This window comes from Schistocerca gregaria, chromosome 2, assembly GCF_023897955.1.
Source record: "Schistocerca gregaria isolate iqSchGreg1 chromosome 2, iqSchGreg1.2, whole genome shotgun sequence".
NCBI classification, from domain to species: domain Eukaryota; kingdom Metazoa; phylum Arthropoda; class Insecta; order Orthoptera; family Acrididae; genus Schistocerca; species Schistocerca gregaria.
Genome location: NC_064921.1, coordinates 221,003,515 through 221,024,230, shown reverse-complemented (window position 1 = coordinate 221,024,230; position 20,716 = coordinate 221,003,515). Strand labels below are relative to the sequence as shown.

Sequence of the window (20,716 nt, the reverse complement as noted above, 5' to 3'; positions counted from 1 at the left end):
ACCAGACTGCTGAGGTCATCGGTCCCTAGGCTTACACACTACGTAATGTAACTTTAACTAACTTACGCTAAGGTCAACACACACATTCATGCCTGAGGAAGGACTCGAACCTCCAACGGGGGGAGCCGCTCGAACCGTGCAAGGTGCCTCAAACCGCCCCCCCCCCCCCCCCATCCCCGCGATCTATGAGTATTCATCTTGGTTGGGTAAAAGCCTTCAAAGAAGGTCGGCAAACTGTGGCAGGCATGCATCGAGCAGGTCGTCGTAGCATTTCTGAGGAGGAAGTGCATGCTGTTGCCGCGTTAGTGGACAGTGATCGACGCCATACGATTCGTGAGCTCGCCCACGAAACCCGATTAGCGCATCTTCGCATACTGAAGGAACGCATGGGCATGCGAAAAACTGCATAACGATGGGTTCCGCACGACTTGACGCAAATGCGCAAGCTGTGGCTGCTCTGTTTGGTCGACGGGATCGGGAAGTGTTGTACCATACACCATACTCCCCACACTTAAGTCCTTTTGACTTTGATTTAATTACGAAGATGAAAGAACCACTTGGTGGCATTCGCTTCAGAACTGTTCCTGAGATTCGACAGGCAACAGACCGCTCCATTCGCACCATCAACAGAACAGGCTCTCCTAGCGGTATACTACGCCTTCCACATCGCTGGTGACTACTTTGAAGGACAGTAACAGGTGCAAACATGTAACTGTTTTGTATCGGTTGTGAACAAATAGTTGCCACTATTTAAAAAAAATGCTTCAAATGGCTCTGAGCACTATGGGACTTAAACATCTGAGGTCATCAGTCCCCTAGAACGTAGAACTACTTAAACCTAACTAACCTAGGGACATCACACACATCCATGCCCGAGGCAGGATTCGAACCTGCGACTGTAGCAGTCGCGCGGTTCCGGACTGAAGTGCCTATAGCCGCTCGGCCACCGCGGCCGGCCCGCTATTTAAGTTCAAACCCTCGTACATTTTTATTTACAGACGGTCGTGGCATTTGTTTGTGGTTTGTCTTATTGTCTTCAGTTTTGTACCATCCTATGGTGTGAAATCCTTCATAATCATCTTATTGAGCACAAAGTTGCCTTCGGTTTATCAGGAAGGAGGTTCTTCATTCACTAGAAAACGAGCCCCCAGACGTCATTCAACAAACGTGGTTCCTGCACATTAGAGCTCCACCTCACATCAGACGTTCGCCACTATCCTTACAGTGAGACTGCATGGCTCACCTGATGACCCAATATAACTCCTCGGGATTTTTACTTCTGAGGGCGTTTGAATTCCTTGATGTATTTAACTCGTGTAGTAATGTCGCTGTTCTGAGGGAGCACATTCAAAACCGATTTGAGCAAATGCGATGCGGTCCCAGAATTTTCAGAAGAGTGCGGCAAGGCATAAAAAGTAGGCTCAGGGTATGTATCGAAGAGGGCAAAGATCAATCGAGCAATTTCTGTAAATGCAACCTGTTAAATGTATCAATCACATGTAATATCCATACATATAAAATGGATATATGCACGTTTGTATGTATGTATGTACGTTCCACATCTCCTTCTAAACCATTGGACTGATTTCAACTTGGTACGCATATCACTTACTATCTGGAATTCATCGCTGTGGGGATAAGAATCACCTACCTATCAAAAGTTTGGGGTGATGGTGAGAAAGCAGTGTAGCTCCCGATGCGCGAATAACCTTACAGTACTTGAGAATGAGAGTACTTAGAGACTTGCAACAAACTTTACACATAATTACAAACCTTTACGAAACTTTTTCTGGTTGAAGACTCCGACAAAAAGACGAAAGGAAAAATGTTTATGGCTTGCTAAATTTTCGTTGTTTATCCACTAAAACTGCCGCATCATGTATGATGTTTTAGTTTATTACCCTTTTAATACTAACTCTATTCACAACACGTTTCGCAGAGACTGCCCATATATATCACAGTATGTACTTGCAAAATTATATCACACCACACAGTTCAGTAGATACCATAAACATTGGGCTGCGAAACTACAGGGCAAAATTTGCTAGAGATGCAGGAGAAATTCATGTAGAAGCAGGTGTGAAATATTTCAGTATATGTGAAATATATGCCATGTGCGTACGCGGCCAAAGTTATGGGTAAACCGCTCATGTGTTTGGTACACAAACTCGTTACAGTCTGGAAAGAAATACGATGTGGGTAATAACCAGGCCCCTCTTGTAGGGGTGAGCGTGATAAAGTGGAGAGAGAAGGTGTGACGAGGAGATGGACAGACAGGGAGGGAGAATGAGGAGATAGGCACAAATAGGGGGAAGGGGAGGAGACGAAGAGAGAGAACGGGGGAGGGAGAAATGGACGGAGAGTGGGTAGCAGAGGAGATGGAATGAGTAAGAGAAGAAGACGAGATGAACAGAACAAGAGGGAAAACGAAATGGATGGACAGGGGAAGAGGAAATTTGTAAACACATTGTATAGAGAGCAACGACAGCATGGAACGCGCTTTGCTACGCGCTCTATGAGACTAGCCGTGTGCAACGATGAAGCGTTTCTGATGTCCGTATCAAAGACGATGTCGGTATTTGCTTTTATACCTTCCGGGCCCCTGGTGTTTTAGTTCGGAGGAAAGGGCTCACGAAGCGCTCCCTTCGCGGGAGATTATTCGCGTAGCTGGCGAGCACGTGCGCTTCCCTGCCGATCGCTGGGAGCGTGCTCCAAGAGAGCGGCCGTAACACACCTGGAGCGGTTGTTCGAGTACAAGTTGGGCTTTCCGAACGCGACTATTCTGCTGGCTGTTTGCGCGGGTATTGCCCATTAAGCCCTTTGTGGAGGCCACAGTGCAAGCTAAACATTCCGGCACGTCCGCGCAGACAGGCCTGGTATGTCTAGTCGGACGGCGGCTGCGGTGCACAAACATCAGCCGAATAGTTTCCGGTGGACCCGGCGAGGTTTAATTTAGGGGTACATGGCGCCTCAGTGAATCCTGCGGCGTCGGCATGTACTGGACTCCAGAGTCCAGGGGCCGAGGGCGCGATTCGCCGCCCACACACCGTACAGAGCTCAACCGCTTCATATTACGCCCAACTCCGGCGATTGTAGCAGTGCTAGATGGCGAGCGACGAAGACAGCGTTCGAAGACTTTACCGTGCCAGCTAAACCTGAACCACAGTAGGTGCCGAAACAGTATTAAATCACAGAGTAAATGTTCACAAAAAAGTTTTTCTATGCTATGCCGGTTTCTGCAGACTAAATATCACTTCTCGGGCGATGTCTGCATGAAAGCACACTAGCGGGTAAAATTATCATGAGAACCCTATAGTTGTCCTTTAGAGGACTGGCCGTTCAAGGAAAACTCAAAACGGCCTGCATGCGTAAGCCTACAAATTTTAACCTTTACTGGCGTTGCGTATTCTCTTGGGCACCAGGGAAGTATGAAGTTGTAGTGACTTCCTATTTGTTGATCAGGGTGCATGCCCTATGGTGGGGAGTGACGCCAAGTGCTCAGACGACTGCACTCTATTATCAAGACAAGCACGGTAAATTACAAATTGGTTCAAACGGCTCTGAGCACTATGGGACTTAACTTCTGAGGTCATCAGTCCCCTAGAACTTAGAACTACTTAAACATAACTAACCTAAGGACATCACACACATCCATGCTCGAGGCAGGATTCGAACCTGCGACCGTAGCTGTCGCGCGGTTCCAGACTGTAGCACCTAGAACCGCTCGGCCACACCGGCCGGCGATTACAAATTCCCCGGAACTGTCCGACGCAGATAGTGTAATATCCTTTGTTGAGCGAACATGCCCACCAACCTCCCAAAGCAGTTAACGTTACATATCCTAACGTAGAGAAATGTGTACTAAGATGGACTGAGGAATGTGACACTAACTGTTATGATCTTAATGACGATGCAGGGTGCAGAAATGCCTTCGAAAATACTACTCCAAGTGATCACGAAACAGCAAGTGAACTTCCTGGCGATGAATCTGATGACTAATATGAGAAGCAGCTTATTGAAAGTGAAGATTACAGTTGTGTGTTCAGTGCATTACAAATCTACAAGACAGCTAAATATCATCTCTTTTTAAATGCGCTTTTGGACCGTTTTCAGTATTCTACAGTTTTCCTATTTATGTAAATGTATGCTCTTTTCTTATAGTTTGGACTGTACCAAAAATATACCCGATAAAAAACAGTTTATCTGTCAGTTTTTCTTGCAAAATAGATATAACAGAAAGACTACGATAATTTTTGTTACGTATTTAGTTTCAGATTTTTTTTCTCTTTAGTTTGTTTCTGAATCGGTTGTAAACAAAAAGAAATCTTGCTTTATGCGTAGTTGATTACGTGTACGTTCCAAACCAGCACCGAAAAATCATTACCAGAAACAACTCATTATTTCTTGTTGGAGTCCCCTGGACGTCAAAATTGCCGAGAGCACCGGATAATTGTTAATGTGTGGAAAAGTTAGTTCGTTTCTTATTCCACGGGTCCTTTGCACAGTAAATCGTAATGACGTGGAACGGTTGATATTATAATCACACCACCAATATGTGTGAATACGAAGATAGATTTTTTATTCTTTTATAAAGTACACAAATACATCATCAGAATTGCACAACAAATCGTAATGACGTGGAACGGTTGATTTTATAATCACACTTCCAATATGCGTGAATACGACGATAGACTTTTCTATTCTTTCAAAAAGTACACAAATACATCATTAGAATGAAATTTCACTCTGCAGTGGAGTGTATGCTTATATGAAACTTCCTGGTAGATTAAAACTGTGTGCCGGACCGAGACTCGAGCTTGGGACCTTTGCCTTTCGTGGGCAAGTGCTCTTCCGACTGAGCTACCCAAACACGACACACAACACGTCCTCACAGCCTTAATTCCACCAGTAACTCGTCTCCTAGCTTCCAAACTCCACAGAAGTTCTCCTGCGAAAGAGCCATTGCCCGAGAAAGGCGAACGTCCCGAGTTCGAGTCTCTATCTGGCACACAGTTTTAATCAGCCAGGAAGTTCTATACCAGAGCACACTACGCTGCAGAGAGAAAATTTCATTCTAGAAACATTCCCCAGGCTATGGCAAAGCCATGGCTCCGCAACATCCTTTCTTCCAGTAGTGCTAGTTCTGCAAGTTTACCAGGAGAGCTTCTGTGAAGTTAGGAAGGTAGGAGACGAGGTACTGGCGGAAGTAAAGCTGTGAGGACGGGTCGTTAGTCGAGCTTGGGTAGCTCAGTCGGAGGAGCACATGCCCGCAAAAGGCAAAGGTCCCGAGTTCGAGTCTCTGTCCGGCATACCCACTTTTAACCTGCCACGAAGTTTCAGGTACGTCATTCTTCCTTTTCAGCTGTCGTGCATGCTTCACAACAAACTTCATGAGGCAATAAATAAATTGCAAAGAAGAATGCATAATTCTTTAAAAAATCAACGAAAATAATCAATCTTTGAAAATTTAATTTGTCTGGGTAGATAAAACATCTGTTTGCCAAGCGGCTGCAGAGTAAAACGCAGATAAACATGGCGAAATTGCAAGCTTCCGAAGGCAGTGACTCCTCCTTCTAGCAGAAGGGCTGAAGGGGAAGGAAGAGCGTTGAAGTAAAAGGACCGGTGAGGTTTCGGATATAGAGAGAGTCCCCTGAGTCTGGGTCAGGGGAAACTTATCGGACGGGATGAGGAGGAAATATTGAGTCCTTCATTGTCGCATGTCAATGTAGCTTCGTACGCGTACACACCATCGGCGGTTACGTAAGTGATTTAGAGTTGCAATTCTCTGTAGCAGGTAGAACGATCATCAGGGTGGATTCGCGTTGTTTGTGTTTAGTATACAAGAAACATGAGTAACGTCAGATTTTGTGCGATCAGTAAAGGTCACGAGAATACCATGTACTTGTTTCAGACACTGTTATCAGCACCTGACAGGGTTTGGAAGAGACCTCTCTGTAGGTCACCATTTGGCGGGCTGGTCGAATCGCGCATTATTCAAAGGTGTGGGGCTTTCGGATGCGACAGGGGCCTGATGCATGGACGCGTTGCTGCAGGCATACTCGTTGTCGAAGCTACAACCCATCACGTATGACTACCGCAGAGGAGAATCGCTCTATTGTGCGCCGAGTACATCGTGACATCTTCACATCTGCTGCTGCCACCAAACAACAAGTAATGGACTCTCTGCAACATTGTGTGCGAGCGATCACCATTGGTCGGAGACAAGCAGCAGCCATATTAGGTAATCACCATCCTATGTGTTAACTGTCGTTAACACAACAAGGCTGAGACCTTCTTGAAGAGTGGCTCGTTTCGAAGAGGCAGGACAGAATGATGTTTCTCCAAACAAATTATTCATTCACAGCCCTATCTGAAAAGCTGTTCTTTGAACTTAGGAATATTTCCAACTAAAATATGCATTCCATTCTTTTCAGTTGATTTCTCATCAGTTGTACAACAGAGATATTTCCTATGCGATATTTTTCAGTTTTTCCATCGATACAGAATATCTGAAAAAGCCATTTCTGATAAATTTTGGGTTCTCTTTCCAGATTGTTCCATCTGTCTACATTCAAATTTGAGGGTCGTCTTCATTGACCCAAATCGACTGTCTAAAGATAATATTTTGTGATCATACCTTGAAAATAAACAGAGACGAAATAGTTATAACTGACGACACAATAACGGCAAATGTTCAGATCTAGAAAATAAAGAGCCCAGTTGACTCACTGCAAATTGTTACAGTACCTTTTTTACTGTCATAGATGTGAAAATAACAAATAAGTAACAGCAAAGATAAAATTCTAAGTACTACATTGGCCCATAAGAGATCCACGGAAAGCGTTCGTTGAAAAGACGTAGCCTGCAGAATATGTCACTTGATAATGGGCAATGACTACCAATGTATACACGTTCCTAACTTTGGAATAAAGGAAAATAGTTTTCGATTGATTATCTCTATCTGTAGCACAGCGAGGCAACTTTAATATTAATTACATGGAATGACGTAAGAGATTGTGTCTCCAGTAAGTTGCATTCTGATGTTGATCTAATCTTTGCTCATTCTACTGTTTCTAGGCGCGGAAATGAGAGACGAATTTTTGTTCCAGCTGTCACGATAGCTTTTTGGGAAAACGTATGCCGGTTTCTTGTGTGTTTTATTTCCATCCTCATGAATTTAGAAATTTCGGTATGCAGAGAGAATCTCATGCCGCCTTATATTTAATAGACATTATAAATGTTCATCATATTTAGGTGCTTATGTTAGATAACGCCTGATCTTCGTTAGGGAAAAAGGAGACACCCAGAATGATAAATAGGTGCATATTGAGGGAATATATCACGACCTTTGAGAGAGACCCACTTTTAAAGTGAAATTTCAACGTCCTTCCTTGATAATTAAGGAAAAAATCTTCAACAGAGTTTTTTCCGGAGTAATCGTTATTCCAATACCGCTTCCGTGTTGTCGGTAGGGAGACTTATACACACGTATTATTTACAGAATCGGAACAAACTATGAAACGGCCAACTAACACTCTGTTATCTCTCACAAATCTCGAAACGACCTTCTTAATTGGTATTGTGTATCATGCATTGCCAATTGTTACGACAAGTGAGTAAGCAATGATTCAGAAGCATGAATTATAGCAACAACTTTTACATCAGACTGCAGTGTTTTTGTAGTACAACTCATAACTAAATTAACAGAATTTCAAGGCTATTTGCAACGTTCTGTATTACACTCAGGTGTCAAAAATCTTGGGATAGCTATATGCACATATACAGCTGGCAATAGTATCACCCTAGACAAGGTATAAAAAACAGTGCTTCGGAGGAACTATCTTTTGTACACAGATCTACATCTGCATCTATATCCATTCTCCGCAAGCCACCTGAGGGTATGTGATGGAGCGTACCTTGAGTACCTCTATCGGTTCTCCCTTCTACTCCAGTCTCGTATTGTTCGTGGAAAGAAGGATGCCTCTGTGTGGGCTCTAACTTCTTTGATTTTATCCTCATGGTCTCTTCGCGAGATGTACATAGGAGGGAGCAATATAGTGCTTGACTCCTCGGTGAAGTTATGTTCTCGAAACTTCAACAAAAGCCCGTACTGAGCTACTGAGCGTCTCTCCTGCAGAGTCTTCCACTGGAGTTTACCTATCATCTTCGTAACACTTTCGCGATACTAAATGCGAATAAAATTCAAATTTGGCGCCCAACTCTCTGGTGAACTAATGAATACTGACTGGTCTGGCACACATAACAAACCACAATCACACTGTGTACTGGTGTAGTGAAAAGCGTTTTACTACGTTATTTGTGGAAAATACTTGTTGTAGCTGCGTATGCATCACAACATCTCACCATGATGCGTAGAATGGAAGTGCTTGGCACACGAAATCGTAAGTAAATACGAAAATAGAGGCGAAAACTTCGCGAAAAACTAAATTACATTCTAGAAGACCTTTCTCATCAACATCGTTTGGTTGCAGATGACAAGCTACCTGTAATAATTAACACAAGAGTGATCCAGAAAATTCATGGTCACCAAATGTAAAGGTATTTACAAAAAGAAACTATCTTTTTAACTAAAAATGCACATAATTTTATGATCATTTAACAAAAATGTTCAATTGCAGATAAAATAAAAACGAAAACCCACTAATTATGGCACAGTGGTGCCGATACACGTTTGGTTACTAAGAAAAACGGTGTTTTGCCTAACTGACAGACCTTACATCCAAAAATTTTAATGGCAAACACGGCCAATACTAGGAGCTGCAAATCAAAAAGATGTTTGATCAGAAGGGAAAATAACTTCTACGTGGCCAAGGGAGTGTTGTATGATGGTATAACATATGAGACGTAACTCCGGAAGCTCCATGACACTGTTCCCGGAACGTGATGTTGTACATAACGGCAATAGTCTCCCAGAGATCTACACGTGACATTCAAAATATATTTGTCTAGTATGAGGTGCGAGATGGTCGGTAACGTAGTGGTAATAGCACTTGTTCTTTTGAACAAACAAGTTACAGGATTAAGTTACCTCTCTTTTCGAACAATATAGAAAGAACGTAACAGTCGTTCAGCGCCTACACCTTTGACGCTGTGTAGCGTCGTTCGATGACGTTTCCGGACAGGAGTACCTTTTCAAAATGTTATGTACGCATTTCGCTCTACAAGTCCCAGGACTTTGTAACGGAAATTTCTTAGCCCTCTGTATACAAAATAGCCTCTAGTGTTTCATCCATGGCCAAAAGCTCGATGCTTACATTATCGATGAGTGTCTGGTATTCTATCTAATCTAAACAGCTTCTACTCTTGAATTCACGGCGAGAACATCAATGTGCTTACACTATTGACGAGCGACTAGTATTCTACCTGATCCAAAGCCAAAGGTCTACAGGTGTTCTAAGGTTGAGAGGTTCAGATACGTCAGGAAGATGTTATTGTGCCAGAAAAGCGGCTTGACGTTGCCGACAAATCGCTGGCTTTCTCCGGGGCGTTCGCCCCTAGCGGGTCGCCTGTTGGGCGTGACGGCCTGCTGGCACGTTGGCGAGGTTTATCTCACGGCTCCGTGGGAATCTGCGGGCCCAGCTGGTGGCTGGTCTTCACTTTCGCCTGAAGACGGCTCTGCTCTGCGGAGCCCATCTCGAATCGTTCACCGTTTCCGTTGCGCAACACAACCCTTGTTGGGCATAGGAAGTGTTCGCCGCTGTACCATTAATTCACATCGCAGGAAGATGATCAGAACGCGGTATCCAAGGCAGTGTGAAGAATTTAACAGTGATGGGAAGCAGCAGCACTGAGAACAGCGAGGAACTTAGCTTCAAGATTGGTCATCATGAGGTAGTTGAAGTTAAGGAATTCTTATACATAGGCAGCGAAATAACCAATAATGGGCGGAGCAAGGAAGACATAGAAAGCAGACTAGCAATGGCAAAGAGGGCATACCTGGCCAAGAGAACTCTACTAGTATCAAACACAGGCCTCAATTAGAGGACAAAATTGCTGAGAATGTAAGTCTGGAGCACTGAATTTTATGGTAGCAAAACGTGGACTGTGGGAGAAGCGGAACAGAAGAGTATCGAGGCATTTGAGTTAAGGTACTACAGGCGAATTGTGAAAATTACATAGACTGATAAGGTAAGAGGGATTTCTGCGCAGGATCAGAAAGGAGAGAAATATGTGGAAAACGCAAACAATGAGAAGGGACTGGACTATAGGACACCTGTTAAGACATCAGGAAATGCCTACCATGTTACTAGAGGGAACCGCAGAGTAAGACATGGATTGGAATACACTCAGCAAATAATTGAGGACGTATGTTGCAAGTGCTACTCTGAGATGAAGATGTTGGTACTAAGAGGAATTCGTGACGGTCCACATCAAACCAGTCAGACAAAAAAACAAAAACCTTCCTGGCTGATAGACAAGTAGGTGGAAACGTCATTTCGTAAATAGTCTGTACAATATGAGAAACGGTTTAGGAGTGTTTCCTCATGCATTATCTATAATTTACACAAGTTAGTTTTGATTAGTACACATAGAATGGAAATTTACGATGAATGTATGATCAAACCTACTCAATTGCAATCCAAATATGGAATTCTTTGTTTGCCAACTATTTTTTTAATTGCGTCTCCTTCATTTTGTGTAAATGTGTAACACGAAACGCTACAGGGCAGATATGTCCTACCCGACGGAAAGTATCCGTACGCCGATTACTGAACATTAATGTGGTCGCGTCCATCCTTAGCCTTTATGACTTCTTGAACTTTGCTGGAGACACATTCGAAAGGGTGTCTATAGTTCTGTTGAAGGCGCCGGCCGGTGCGGCCGAGCGGTTCTAGGCGCTTCAGTCTGGAACCGCGCGTTCGCTATGGTCGCAGGTTCGAATCCTGCCTCGGGCATGGATGTGTGTGATGTCCTTAGGTTAGTTAGGTTTAAGCAGTACTAAGTTCTAGGGGACTTATGACCTTTGCTGTTAAGTCCCATAGTGCTCAGAGCCATTTTTTTTTCTGTTGAAGGCATGGCAGATCATTCTTCCTCAAGAGCCGAAACAAGAGGTGTTTTCTCCGGTTTTGGATCTTGAGGAAGAATGATCTGCCATGCCTTCGACAGCACTTCAGACACCCTTTTGAATGTGTCTCCAACAAAGTTCAAGCAGTCATAAAGGCTAAGGACAGACGCGACCCATGTTGGACGCTGGGGTCGGGACCGAAGTCGACATTCTAACTCGTCGCAAAGGTGCTCCATCAGGCCAGTCCACTTCATGAATGTTGTTGTCCACAAACCATTGTTTAAAACTTTTGCTTTTAGTCGTCGTGCATTGTCATGCTGTTACGAAATATCATCGTCTCCGTATCGTTCCTGTACTGACCATAGTGCACAATGGTGTGAAATGTGTTCATATCCTTCCGCGTTTAGCATTTTGTCAAGCGCAACCAGAACATCACGCTGTAGTCACGAGAAACACCACCATACCGTAACACCACCTCCTCATCACTTTACCACTAGCAGTACACAAGATGGCAGGTAGTATTCGTCTGACATAAGTCAGATGCAAAGCCATCGGAGTGCGTGATTCGTCACTGGAAATAGTTCCTTTGTAGTGGCATCGTTCTTTACCCCACCTCAAACTTCGCTTAGTATTCACTGCAGAAAACTGTGACATACGAGAAGCTGCTCGACCATTGCACTCTATTCTATTTAACTCCCTACAGACAGACACCGTTTTATCTAGGTTGCTGGTAGCATTTTGGAAGTCATTAGCGATTCCCTCTGTTAATTTCATGCCATTTTTTACAGGCACTCAGCGCAATTCCGACGGTCCCTGTCCTTCAGTACAGGATGTCTGCCGGGTCTTCGTACAGATGTCGTTGTCCCTTTGCGTTTCCAGATCACACTCACATCATCATCGATTTTAGAATGGTTGAAATCTCTCTGACGGATTTGTTGTTCCGGTGACATCCAATGACTAGTTGACGTTCGTGGCATTGGTGGCCGGGAGACCCCTCGCGGGGCGGTTCTTTAACGCCACTACGGCGACTTGCGGGCGAATGAGGATGAAATGATGATGAAAGACACACAACACCCAGTCATCTCGAGGCAGAGAAAATACCTGAGCCCGCAGGGAATCGAACCATGGAACACGTACGCGGAAAGCGAGAATGCTACCGCAAGACCGCGAGCCGCAGACTTCGTAATCACTGAGTACTCCTGACTGAGCCATTCTGCTGTTACTATTTCTTTGCCTGCGACGTAATACTCACCGTCTCTTTTTCTAGTCGCGGGCACAATTCTCGTGGCATCTAGTGGTTAATTTCGCATTAAATGGTGTGTCCAGATACTTCTGTTAAGATACAACCTCTACATTTAAAATCCATGAAATAGGAAATTTTGCTTATCATCTCTTTAATACCAAATAACATCCTTAATGAATATGATTATTCGGTGTATAGACTGGAAACTAGGGGAAAGAATACATCCATGTCTTACCGACTCTTTATCTGTGAAGTTCGTTCTTTTTATTTGCAGGTAGTGTATATTACCCGCACTTCCCTATAGATTGCATCTATTTTTCTAATAACTTCGAAAATGTTGTAAAATTTTCCTTTGTCTCAAGCTTTCCTCAGCAGATCCTTTGAAGGTGCCTTGGTATAGGTGCGTTGATAATTCATAAATTTTGCTTTATTTATTAAATATAACGTCAGAACTACTTGTTCGGTTTTCTATCTTTCCGTAAGACAGTTGATCTGCATCTAGCAGCTCGTAAATTTTATTTCATTTTCCTTTGCATATGTTCCAAAACAGCGTTTCTAAGCCCTGTTGCTGGTATTTACCCACTAGAAAGAAGATGAACAAGGTGCTTTCTCTTAAAAGGATGCTGTTATTGTTGTTGTTGTGGTCTTCAGTCTGATCTGATGCAGCTCTCCATGCTACTCTACCCTGTGCAAGCTTCTTCATCTCCCTTTACGTACTGCAGCCTACATACTTCTGAATCTGCTTACTGTATTTATCTCTTGGTCACCCTCTACGATTTTTATTCCGCACACTTCCCCCCAATACTAAATTGGTGATCCGTTGACGTCTCAGAATGTGTCCTATCAACTGATCCCTTCTTCTAGTCAGCTTGTGCCATAAATTTTTTTCTCCCCAATTCTAGTCAGTACCTCCTCGTTAAGTATGTGATCTACCCATCTAATATTCAGAATTTTTCTTTAGCATCAAATTTCAGAAGCTTCTGTTCTCATTTTGTCTGCGGCGTTTAGCGTCCATATTTCACTTCAACACATGGGTACACTCCATACAAAAATTTTCTAAAATCTATACTAGATGTTAACAGATTTCTTTTCTTCAGAAACGCTTTTCTTCCCATAGCCAGCTTACACTTTATTGTCCTCTCTGCTTCTGCCATCGTCAGTTAGATTGCTACACAAATAGCAAAACTCGTCCACTCATTTCTTAATCTAATTCCCTCAGCACAACATGATTTGTTTCTACTACAATCGATTATCCTCGTTTTCCTATTGTCGATGTTCATCTTACACCCACCTTTGAAGACACTGTTCATTCCATTCAGCTGCTCTTCCAAGTCTTTTACTGTCTTTGGTACAATTACGATGTTTGTGACATCATCAAAGAACTTTATTTCCTCCTCCAAATTTTTCTTTGGTTTCCGTTATTGCTTGATCAATGTACAGATTGAAAAATATCGGGGATAAGCTGCATCCATGTCTCACTGCCTTCTCGATCATTGCTTCCTTTTCTTGCTCCTCGACTCTTATAACTGTTAACTGGTTATTGTAAAAGTTGTAAATAGCTTTTCGCCCCCTGTATTTTACCCCTGCTACCTTCAGACTCTCAAAGATAGTAGAGCAGTCAACACTGCCAAAAGCTTTCTCTAAGTCTGAAAATGCTATAATAGTAGATTTGCCAATCCTCAGCCTATCTTCTAAGACAAGTCGGAGGGTCAGTATTGCCTCGTTTGTGCCTACATGTCTCCGGAATCCAAATTGATCTTTCCCGAGGTTGGCCTCTACCAGGTTTACCTTTCTTCTGTAAAGAATTTGTGTTAGTATTTTGCAACCATGACTTATTAAAGCGATACTTCGATAATTTTCGCACCTGTCAGATCCTGCTTTATTTGGAATTGAAATTACTACATTCTTCTTGAAGTATGGCGTATTTTGGCTTTTATAGATGTTATACACTGGATAGAATGATTTTTTGATGGCTGGCTTTCCCAAGTCTATCAGTTGGTTGGGGAGAAAATCTTCTAATCCCGCGGTATTGTTTCAACTTAGGTCTTTCAGTGCTCTGTCAAATTCTTCTCCCAGTATCCAGTCTCCCATTCATCTTCATCTACGTTCTCTTTCATTTCTATAACTCTGTCTGCAAGTTCATCTTCTTTGTACAGACCCTCTACATACTCATTTCACCTTCCAGCTTTCCCTTCTTTGCTTAGGGCTGGTTACAATATGAGCTCTTGATATTCATACAGCTGTTTCTCCTTTCTCCAAAGGGCTATTTAATTTCTCTGTTGGCAGTATCATCTTTCCCCTCGTGATACATGTTTTTTTTCTTACATTTGTCCTCTAGTTATTCCTGCTCAGCGTTTTTGCACTTCGTGTCAGTCTCATTTCTTAGACGTTTGCACTACCTTTCGCTAGCTTCATTTACTGAATCTCTACATTCTTTTTCTTTCATCAGTTAAGTTAAAGATCTTCTGTGTTATCTAAGGATTCCTACAAGGTCTTCTTTTCCGTATTTGATCCTCTGCTGCCTTCACTATTTCATCTTTTAAATCTACCTATTCCTCTTCTACTGTGTCCTTTTCTCATGTTCTAGTCAGTCGTTGCCCAATGTTCCCTCTGAAACTCAGTTTTTTCAAGATACACTTTATTTCCTACCTTTTTGCTATTTATTTAGTTTTAATCCATAGTTCATGACCAATAAATTGTTGACAGAGCCCACAACTGCCAATGGAGAAGTCTTACAATTTAAAATCTGCTTCCGAAATCTCTGTTTTACCACTACATAAACAATCAGAATATAGCCATTCTGAAATCTTACGATACCTCCAGGACTCTTCGACGTATACAACCTTCTTTCAATGATTGCTAAACCATGTATTAGCTATGTTTAAATTATGCTCTGTGCAGAATTCTACCAAGCGACTTCCTCATTCATTCCTTTCCCCCAGTCCGTAATCACCCACAATTTTTCTTTCTTTGCCTACTATCGAATGACAGTCGCCCATCACATTTAATACTTTCATCTTCCTCAAATATCTGAATATTTTATTTCGCCTCATTATACATTTCTTCAGTCTATTGATCATCTGCAAAACTTGTTGGCATATAAACTTGTACTATTGTGGTGGGTGAGATCTTCATGTCTATCTTAGCTTAGATTATGTGTTCACTATACTGTTCGTGGTAGCTTACCCGCGTTCCAGTTTTCTTATTTATTACTATACCTTCTCCTGCATTACCCCTATAATATGCCCTGCCCTAAAAAAGATTTTCAAAGGTAGGCACATAAATCTTCTATTTCCTGCCCTATGTGCAAGTTAAAAAATAGGTAATATCCGCAGTTCACTATTTTTTCGATGTAGTGAAATAAAAGTGAGCTTAAAGCGACCCATCATTATCTTCCGAAGAAATGCTGAAACTGGCATCTGCTGTGCAAAACGTCACTGTTCAGTTCGTAGATAATACTGGTCAATGCTACACCCGTGTGTTCTGCCGCACCTCTCCAAACGACAACGACCTGCTACCGAAATCCACGGCGCATGTCCTGTCATTTGGTATTCCGGTTCGTAAAAGTTTCACAGGTAGCTGTTTGTGTCCCTCGCCGGTGGTTTTCCGATCGTTCCCAGCGGTGCTGTTGGTCCGCCCACGACCGTGACGTCGAGAGAATAATTAAAACCGTGCGCCGGCGCACACTGTCGCTGTTGAGCGACGGTCGCGGTGCCAGGAGGCGTTACAACGTTGCGTTAAGTAACACAGAAACGGAGCACAACAGCAGACGTGAACAAAAGACTTCGCGTCTGGATGGACTTACGTCATTGCAAGGCTTTCCTTCGTACCTTCTACAGTGGATAATTTAACACATTATTTGTGCTTAGTCAACAGGAATTTCGTTTCTTTGTCTATGCAGGCTACTACGATAAATATATCTCCGCCGGATAAATCATTGTTTTATTACACTGGTGCTTTCAGGTCATAACTTTCGCTTCAGCAAAATTTGATAAATACACTCCTGGAAATGGAAAAAAGAACACATTGACACCGGTGTGTCAGAACCACCATACTTTCTCCGGACACTGCGAGGGCTGTACAAGCAATGATCACACGCACGGCACAGCGGACACACCAGGAACCGCGGTGTTGGCCGTCGAATGGCGCTAGCTGCGCAGCATTTGTGCACCGCCGCCGTCAGTGTCAGCCAGTTTGCCGTGGCATACGGAGCTCCATCGCAGTCTTTAACACTGGTAGCATGCCGCGACAGCGTGGACGTGAACCGTATGTGCAGTTGACGGACTTTGAGCGAGGGCGTATAGTGGGCATGCGGGAGGCCGGGTGGACGTACCGCCGAATTGCTCAACACGTGGGGCGTGAGGTCTCCACAGTACATCGATGTTGTCACCAGTGGTCGGCGGAAGGTGCACGTGCCCGTTGACCTGGGACGGGACCGCAGCGACGCACGGATGCACGCCAAGACCGTAGGATCCCACGCAGTGCCGTAGGGAACCGCACCGCCACTTCCCAGCAAATTAGAGACACTGTTGCTCCTGGGGTATCGGCGAGGACCATTCGCAACCGTCTCCATGAAGCTGGGCTACGGTCCCGCACACCGTTAGGCCGTCTTCCGCTCACGCCCCAACATCGTGCAGCCCACCGCCAGTGGTGTCGCGACAGGCGTGAATGGAGGGACGAATGGAGACGTGTCGTCTTCAGCGTTGAGAGTCGCTTCTGCCTTGGTGCTAATGATGGTCGTATGCGTGTTTGGCGCCGTGCAGGTGAACGCCACAATCAGGACTGCATACGACCGAGGCACACAGGGCCAACACCCGGCATCATGGTGTGGGGAGCCATCTCCTACACTGGCCGTACACCTCTGGTGATCGTCGAGGGGACACTGAATAGTGCACGGTACATCCAAACTGTCATCGAACCCATCGTTCTACCATTCCTAGACCGGCAAGGGAACTTGCTGTTCCAACAGGACAATGCACGTCCGCATGTACCCCGTGCCACCCAACGTGCTGGCCAGCAAGATCTCCGGATCTGTCCCCTATTGAGCATGTTTGGGACTGGATGAAGCGTCGTCTCACGTGGTCTGCACGTCCAGCACGAACGCCGATCCAACTGAGGCGCCAGGTTGAAATGGCATGGCAAGCCGTTCCATAGGACTACATCCAGCATCTCTACGATCGTCTCCATGGGAGAATAGCAGCCTGCATTGCTGCGAAAGGTGGATATACACTGTACTAGTGCCGACATTGTGCATGCTCTGTTGCCTGTGTCTATGTGCCTGTGGTTCTGTCAGTGTGATCATGTGATGTATCTGACCCCAGGAATGTGTCAATAAAGTTTCCCCTTCCTGGGACAATGAATTCACGGTGTTCTTATTTCAATTTCCAGGAGTGTACATGTCGTTTCAAAGAGATGGTGCATTGCGAGATCCACACGCCCTTTGAGCCACATCCATCGTTGAGGCAGAAATGCTCCTTTACGCAGGTTTCAGGGCCGTCCTATTGAAAAATGAGGTTTTCGGCATGTTCTCACAAATGTAGAAAATGTCAAACCTACAAGATGCACATGTGAATAATTGTCTTTTTCCGCAGAACACAATTACCGGTAAATCTTTTTTCAGGTGAAGGCGCAAAACAAAATGATTTGGAGAGTATCTCTCGTGCTTGGCCATGGTACGTGATTTGCGTATTCCTCACTTTCTTACGTTTGGCTGCTCTTTGTTCCAAATAAATGGATGGTAGCCTCGGCACTGAATCTTCCATCTCCAAATACAAGGTGAATTCACAAAAGTCTGAAGCGCTTGTAATAAGCTAATTCTGTATTGTTTGAAACTCAAACGTCACCGCAAAACACCCCAGAAAGAGACGACCGGCGGGAGGTCAGCAGCAGTCATCAAGGAGCACCTGAAGATGGTGACAATACTGTTCGCCGAAAAATCGTGGAGCAATTACGACGTGACAACTCCCGATATCTGAGAATTATTCAAGTTATAAATACGCCCGGGAAACATCAGATCGCTCTGTGACGTAGCTAACTCTCAGCCAGCACAACAGGTAGACTTCTCTGAACAACGTGAGAAACTCTCGCAATGTACTCTACGTCTTCAACAAGGACGAATGGGACAGCTGTGGATTTTCTCTTACGTAAACACCCATTATTTTGAAACTGCTGGTATTGTCATAGAATGCCGGTCACTGTAGAAGTTAATACGTCTTTCGTTTTATATTATTTTACCATATCGTGTAAGGAAAGAAGAGTTCATACGTAAGAAAATGCGCCCCAAGATTGAAATCATTAGAGGTCACCGTCACAGCTGGGACTAAAATACACCTCTTGAAACGGATGACCCTGAATGCCTCTTGTTGCTGTATTATCGCCATCTCATCTCGGTGCTTCTTAGGCGAGGGAACTAACTACAAACTGGAGACCAGTGCCACAAACCACATGAATTGATATCAAAGCAGTGTTTTAGGAGTGAAAATTAAGCTAACGTTTCTCTCTTGATTGTCGGCCTCCGGAGCTGCGAATAAATAATAAATTTGGTCAGCGTGATTGACTGCCGAGCGGGGGTTCGATTCTCGGTACAGCCAGAGAATCTTCCTTGTAGGAGTACTCGTACGGGGTGCACTCAGCCTAGTGAGGTCAAATGAGGAGCCACTCGACCGATTAGTATCAGTTCCATGGTTCAAGAAACCATACGACGACCGGGAGGGTGGTGTAACGGTCACTTGCCCCTCCATACAGCATCAGACAACGCCATTTCCAGAGGATGACACAACGGTCAGTCGTGCCCGACACTCCAGATAGGTCCAGAAAATTGAACTCCACGTTCTACTTTTTGTCTTGATTCATGTGGTCTTATGAAATCGAAAGAATCTTGAAGAACATACTGCACTATGTGTAATGGATGAAGAAATGTTAAAAGGTAAATGCCAGTGAAGACATATTTGGACAGTGGAAGCCAAAAATTATAGGCTGACGCCTGCAACAGATTTAACAATGGCTGTCACCTCTGCAACTTTCAGTATTTAATTTGCTACTTTCACTGTTCAGTATGTTTGCATATTAGTTAACGCAGGTTTATTGCAAAGATATAATTCTGTGTGTAGTTCATAGATAGTGAACAACATAAATGAAGTGTTCCGGAAGTACATGGTAACAATTATTGAACTACACTCCTGGAAATTGAAATAAGAACACCGTGAATTCATTGTCCCAGGAAGGGGAAACTTTATTGACACATTCCTGGGGTCAGATACATCACATGATCACACTGACAGAACCACAGTCTTCCCAGGTCGACGGGCACGTGCACCTTCCGCCGACCACTGGCGACAACATCGATGTACTGTGGAGACCTCACGCCCCACGTGTTGAGCAATTCGGCGGTACGTCCACCCGGCCTCCCGAATGCCCACTATACGCCCTCGTTCAAAGTCCGTCAACTGCACATACGGTTCACGTCCACGCTGTCGCGGCATGCTACCAGTGTTAAAGACTGCGATGGAGCTCCGTATGCCACGGCAAACTGGCTGACACTGACGGCGGCGGTGCACAAATGCTGCGCAGCTAGCGCCATTCGACGCCAACACCGCGGTTCCTGGTGTGTTCCCTGTGCCGTGCGTGTGATCATTGCTTGTACAGCCCTCTCGCAGTGTCCGGAGCAAGTATGATGGGTCTGACACACCGGTGTCAATGTGTTCTTTTTTCCATTTCCAGGAGTGTATATGAAATGAAATCTCCCTAAATTATGAAAGGTTTGCATTAGGACGTTCAAATTTCTCAGTAGGCCGCGGGGCATCATGGGAATTAGTATGAGCATGAATGGTTTGATTTAGCGACGAAGTCCACTTTCATTTGGATGGGTTCGTCAGTAAGCAAAATTGGCGCATTTGAGGGACTGAAAATTAACATTTCGCGATCGAGCAGTCTTTTCACCCTCAACGAATGACTGTGTGGTATGCAATGTCCAGTTACAGAATAATCGGTGCAATGTTCTTTGATGGCAAGGTAACTAACGAACGGTCCGTGAAGGTTTTGGAAGATTATTTCATCCCCACTATCCAAAGTGACACTGACTTCAACAAGATGTAGTTTATGGAAGACGGAGCTCAACCCTATCAAATCAGGAGAGCGTTTGATGCCCTGGTGGAGTATTCTGGAGACTGCAGTCTGGCTCTAGGGTACCCAGAGGCCAGTGGAATGGGCCTCAATTGGCCACCATGTTCTCCGGATCCGAGCTCATGCGACTCCTCTTTGTGGGACTGTATTACAGAAAAAAGTGTACAGCAATAATCCCCAACCCATTACTGAGCTGAAAACAGTATCGATGTACCGAAGTTTCAGCGGATGATGCACAATTATGCTGTTCTATCCTGTGCAAGCTTCTTCATCTCCCAGTACTTACTGCAACCTACATCCTTCTGAATCTGCTTAGTGTATTCATC

General features: G+C 44.2%; 1 protein-coding gene across 1 annotated transcript in view; it reads right to left on the bottom strand.

The window, feature by feature from the left end:
- The window catches only part of LOC126336721 (Ig-like and fibronectin type-III domain-containing protein 1), a 2,308,230-nt gene that overhangs the window by 1,252,520 nt on the left and 1,034,994 nt on the right, over positions 1 to 20,716 (bottom strand). The gene's annotated exons all lie outside the window — the stretch shown is intronic.